The sequence below is a fragment of the Atractosteus spatula genome, chromosome 1 (assembly GCF_055471065.1).
Source record: "Atractosteus spatula isolate fAtrSpa1 chromosome 1, fAtrSpa1.hap1, whole genome shotgun sequence".
NCBI classification, from domain to species: Eukaryota; Metazoa; Chordata; class Actinopteri; order Semionotiformes; family Lepisosteidae; genus Atractosteus; species Atractosteus spatula.
The window spans coordinates 72,585,018-72,591,066 of record NC_142706.1 but is presented as its reverse complement, the minus strand read 5'-3'; positions in this window follow the sequence as shown (position 1 = coordinate 72,591,066).

Here is a 6,049-nt window from a genome sequence, read left to right as displayed (position 1 = left end):
GGTAAGATGCAGCCTTGAGCTGATATTTAACGCCCCTCCAAAACACAGACAGCCTTATTGCTGCACAATATAAACTGACTGCTGCTCTTCGTTGGCAAGGGTTATTTCAACATGATGTCAAGACTTAACACAGATTTAACAAGACCCCCCTCCCCTCCCCAATCTTCAATTTCCTGTTCCTTTTCCCTGAGACGAAAACAGCACTCTTGCATGCTCTTAAAAAGCGTCACACATTTACCTGTATAAACGACTGCAATTATTTGTTTGTAAATGTTGCAGAGTAACAGAGATCATTTGTGTCCAAGACATTATTGATTATTGTTGTTTATTAATTATTTGAAATCCATTATGGTTTCTGTGTAGTGAAAAGCAAATCACGGATATTAATCAGATCACATAGATAAAAAGTATAAATGTGTTATAAAATGTATTTTAAAGTGTATTTTGGACAGGTACTAACTTCTTTATTCAAAGAGCTATGTTTGGATTGAGCAGCATATCCTGTTATGGAAGCAGAGAATAGATCTGTATTGATCTATTACTATTAAATTGATCATCTAAAAAACTGGCAGATCTGATTCAAATAAGAAAACAGTAACAAAGAAATAATCACAATGCGTCTGGATCCTTTGCATATTAGTAGCTTATTGACCTGAAGGTCTCATCCTGTCATTTCCTGGAGAAATCTAGCCTGTTTGATAGTCAGTAGAGAATTGATCCAAAGCCAGTTTATCAACTTCAACAGCTAAACATATTGTTCCACACTCCTACAACTTTTGTGTATTAAGGGTTTAAAAGCACTTCCATGCTAAAGTTGAGCAGCCTACTAGGGCAGTCTGTTTTGAAAGTGCCTCATCCTTGTTTTATGTCCCTACAGGTTGAAACTTATCAAAACATATTTCTATGGATATTGAATTCAAAGGATGTGCTAATTTGTTTTAATTAGTCTAGAAGGTTTTGAAAGGTCAAGTAGTCTGATCACAGACTACTTGACCTTTCTTCATTCTTATGGCCAACTTAGAGGAACAACTACAGTATCAGTCCAATTTAGGGTTAGTTAACCATTCTAATGCTCTTGAGAGGAAAGGGAGAAAATCTCTGCAAATTTGTACAAGGGGCAGAGTGTTGTCATGTGGTCAACAGTTTGATCTGGGTGACCACGGTAACATTCAGCAGAACTCCTAATGTTTAATTAGTGCCTTAAGTGACCGCAGTGACCAGGTCCCATTCAGATCTGATTTAGGACTGGATCGTGTAATCCAGTGACTTTGGTAACTGACCTGCTGTACAGCAATTAAAATCAGAACCAAGTACGTTTTGCGTGAAGTATTATCTTATTGCTCTGACATATTACTAGCTTTCTGAGTTGCGACAAGCAGTGCATTGGCATTTGTGCTGACTGTCCCAAACGTTTACCTAGAGCTGCAGACATGATGTGCTCAAACCCTGTCACATCAACAACAAGCAGCCAAAATTGTATTTATAGAGCAGTAAGAAGCAAGGTAAAAGGTCTGGGTAATGTTCAAGATGGACAGATTCACTTCTCAAGATGTGTCATTATAAAAGCTGAAAGACATCTGGCGACAGTCTATTATGGAAGGGAACTAAAAAAAAGCTTTGTTTGAAACTGCAGATGACAGCGCAGTAGGAGATGATTATAGTGGTATGCAAAGTGCACCAGACTTCAGACTTCAGACTTCAGGCTGGCTAGCAGCTAATACATTTAATCAATGTGTGCTGTACCTAAAACACAGAACCCAGGCAGTTATTATTGGTACTGTGAGGGCTCGCTTCTGTCTAAAAAGGGCAGCCCATTGTCATCCTGAAACCTTCATGCCCCCAACACATCCTGATAAGTAGATTTAGAAGGTATTTGAAATAAGAAGAAAAAAAGAGCGATAGAGAGAATATATGAATATAAACCTGCAAAGGAGCAGAGCTCAATTGACCCACCTTTCCCATTTGCTTTTTATTAGCTAATTGATCTGACTGTCTCATCCAACCAACAAAAGACAAGATGGTAGCAACTTCAACAACATGCTTGGTAGCATGCTCGAGACTCCCACAATCTGAGAGCTACAAGATCAATCACAGCAGATAGCTTGGGATCCAGATTGGTACATCTGCAAGTGAGCAGTAAGTTTTCTACTGGAAGCTAAAGTATTTTTCAAGTCTAATATTACACTTGGGAGACCTCTCTACAGTTTCACATATACAGTAATAAATAGTAATAATAATCCTTTTTTGGATGCTGTAAAAAATAAAGGGCTCTTATCAGTATTCCAGTGGGAGATTCCTGAGATTCATTAAGGAGTAAACCTGCAAGCTAGGTCCAGGGCGAGCTGGAAAAGGGCACTGGATAAACTCTACTTTCTCCCCATGCTTTAGAGAGACAAACGGGCACTTTATTCGATGAAACCTGGAGAGTCTCGAGCTATAAATTCAATTCAACATAGAAAGTCTTTGCTGTTGTCAGTGGTCATAAAACACAACTGACAAGCCTTGGACAGATGCATGCTCATCCTATTGCACAAATAAAGAGGCGTACATGTCCAGCAAGCTGCACAGCCCCTTCTGCCCCCGCTGGGATCCAATGCCGGTAGCTCACTCGCTCTGATCACACAAGGAGCTGCTCCCTGGACAGCGGGTAACTCCGCCACGCCAACAGAGCAGGTCCGCACCCACGGCAGAGTGGTGTGCTGTGCAGATTTTAGAGGAGGGGCAAGGTCACGTCTGTGACTGGCTCAGTGCCACACACCCTTTGGACGCTTTACTTATACCAGATTTGAGAAATAAGCCTTAAAGAATATATTAATTAGTTGACGCTTTAATTAGGCTAAGTTCAGTTCGGATCTTTACATGATGAGTTTTCATGTTATTTCTTTTAGTGGAGCTAGATTAACTGCTGAACACACATACCCGCCTTAAACAGACTCCATACCGTGTGCAATTGTAACCTCGCCTGGGGACTTTCAACTTCAGCAGATGCAGAACACAGAATAATCGCTTGGCAAGCGAGTGAGCTTTAAAACAACAACAACAACAATGCATGCTTAACTTACTAGCATTGGCAATGTAATGAAGTAATTTGCTCCTGTCTATTTTACAGAGATTTTTTTTTTCAAATTAACGTGAGTAAAAACCTCTTGTGGTCATGTTCTAATTCATGCTCTGACAAGAATAAAGAAGGGGAAAACTATCACAACATTCTCTCAAATGTATGTGTCTAGTGTTTCAAGGGGAACTAAGCAGGCCTACAATGTGATTGTTGTTTAGGTAGCAAGGTTACAGCACAACAAGTTTAACAAGTAATTATTCATTCATTTTCTGGAGTGCTGCTGTGGGGAACCAAAACAAGCTGCTTCCTTCTTTTCCTTGTCATAATTACCTTTTTCAAAGTTTCATCACAGACTCAACCACATGCACACTGCCACGCACGGACACATGTATCAAAGCTGCTCTTTAGTCTCATAAATCAATTTGCGGTGAGCTCCTAATGACATTTTCCACTAATAAAATCGCACAGCAGTCCGTATTTCACATCTGAAGGAAAGGAGAGTGAAGGCAATCTAGTTTGCCCTCTTAAGAAGCTTGGTGGGAGAATAATGCACTGGACTGTGGCTTTTGCTCCAACGGAACATGGCCAGGAGTTAATGATATACAGATGCGCTCAATCGCACAGATCAAAAGGGCACTACAGCATGGAAATAATATGCCCAACATTAAAAATAAGCGGCTGTAAAAATCATATTATATCACATTTTAAAATGGTTTAGGGATGAACACATTTTGAATAATTTATTTTGGTAAGTCGGGAGAATTCCAGGGTAACCAAATTTTTCGATCAATATATTGACTCACACCTGCGCACAGTTTTCAACCAAATTTTTTTTACAGCACTTGCATAATTTTGTAGTGCCCAGATGAAGGATCTGAAACAGTCTTTTATTATAATCAAGGCATTAAACGTGGCACTAAAATTTCAATTAAATTTTAATTATGCATTAATAAAAATGTCTTAAGACGTGTGCACTAAAAATGTTCAAAAACAGTAGAAATTCGATATGAAGGAAAGGAAAGTTACAAAATATTTGTGTATAACGATGGGTCACAGAGATTCACTTGAACTGAAAAGCTCAGCAGACTACTGAAAGACTTTTCATTCAGATCTTTCATTCAGGTGCTGAAACATGGGGTCAGGTGGCAGTCTCCTTGTACAGTCTCCTTAATCTGTCTTTGTTTAGATGAAAATCTAGACTGAGCCAAAGAGGTTGTGAAAAACATAAAGGGCACCAGCATTACACAGTGCTCAAAAAGAACACCGTGAACTTGTCTGTCTAAATGCCAAAAGCATGTTATCTGAATTCCCCAACTGATGCTCCCATGATAAAGGCATCCTACAAATATGGTATAGGGCAAAGGACATGTTTCGTCGAGGAGACTCAGGAGCACGTGTTCTGGAGCTGCCCCTTTGCCAGAGCGGTGTGGGGCAGAATGGACAACATCATGCAACTCCTGGGAGCAGGAGCGGTGCTCAGTTCCCAGTACATCCTGCTGGGGCTGGCACTCACCGGAGTGGACAAGAGGACGCAGTTCCTGATGTGGCTGCTGCTGTCCCTGACAAAGCAAGGACTGTGGGACGCGAGGAGCACTCTCATCCGGCACAGCGCAGACTGGGGAGCGAGGGAGCTGCAGGAGAGGATCCTGGCGGACCTCAGGAGGAGGATGAAGCGCGACGTCGCCAAATGGGGTTTCCCCACGGCGAGGGGGCGCTGGAGAGGACTCTGGGCCCTGTACAGGGACTAATGGACACAAGCAAGTGGTGGGGCTTGGAGGGACTCTTTAAGTGTGCAAATCCAGCCCCATCATCCACTTGCACAGATAGATAATGGACAATCACTGCCGTCCGGAAAGTTTTTAGTGCATGTGAAGTTCACACCTTGCTAGAATGTTTACTTATTTTGTGAGAATGTTTTATTATGAGATGTTGATTTTGGAAATAAAGTATATTTTGATAGAAAAAAAATAGGGCAAAAAATTGTAGCTATTTCCCCTCTATAAGGGGATGGAAATTGGTGCCATTCTGTTGGCTTATCAGCTACATATAAGGGTCTGACAATTTCCGATTCTGAAAGGTGACTAACCAGAGCCCTGACTTGAAAACAGCACACCACACTGTAGCCAAGTACAGGGAGATCACAACGGAGGAACGGGAAAGCAACCAAAACCATCACAGAACAAGGTAAAGTCATGGTTAAGGCATCGCAATGCAGTGCCTAGTGGTCAATTTTCATACAGTAAATGGGCACAACTGGCTGCTTTGGAAGAGAAAAACACAGTTTGAGACTCAACACAGAAACCTTCCACCACAGTCTCCAATTTCAGCAGAGCAACCAGCAGACAGGGCCTGAGAAACCAGCCTTTCACAAATCCTTAACTGTGACTTGAAGGAGCAAAGGCAGGCACTTCCTGCTGTATTCCTCACCACTTTGCAAAAAGCCCCTTTTCGAGGCAGTTGCAGGCAGCCCTCGCTGTGAAAATAATAGCGTTTCAATAACACGTTCTTGCTTTCTGGCTTCCTGGACGTGTGCTGTCAGCCAAAGCAAAACATCTAAGAGACTGTGTGCTGAGATCGACAGCCTGGAGAGGCGTTCTCAGAGCTCAGGGCAGCTCTTCCACAACGGCCTTGGACAGCCTCAAAATGACACCAGCTCCCAGGAAAATTACAAGAGCCCCCTTTTTTCAGTTACTGTCAACTGGGCTTCATGTCATCTGCTTGAACTGGGATGGCCAGCGTCTGCAACCCAGCAGGAAGGGGTGACGTGTCCTACGTGGGGCAAATAAATTAATCTAATTAAATAAGCAAGATTTTATAAAAGCAGAAAATCCAGAGGAATGGAGTTGTAAGAATTTATATATATTGATTATGCTAGATTCAGTGTGTTTTCTCAGTTCTTGTTTTATTAGCTCTCTGTGTTTGTTTTCTTTATTTAATGGGAGGTGCTGAATTTCAATGGAAGATGAAAAGCATCCCCTCCTATATGTAAAG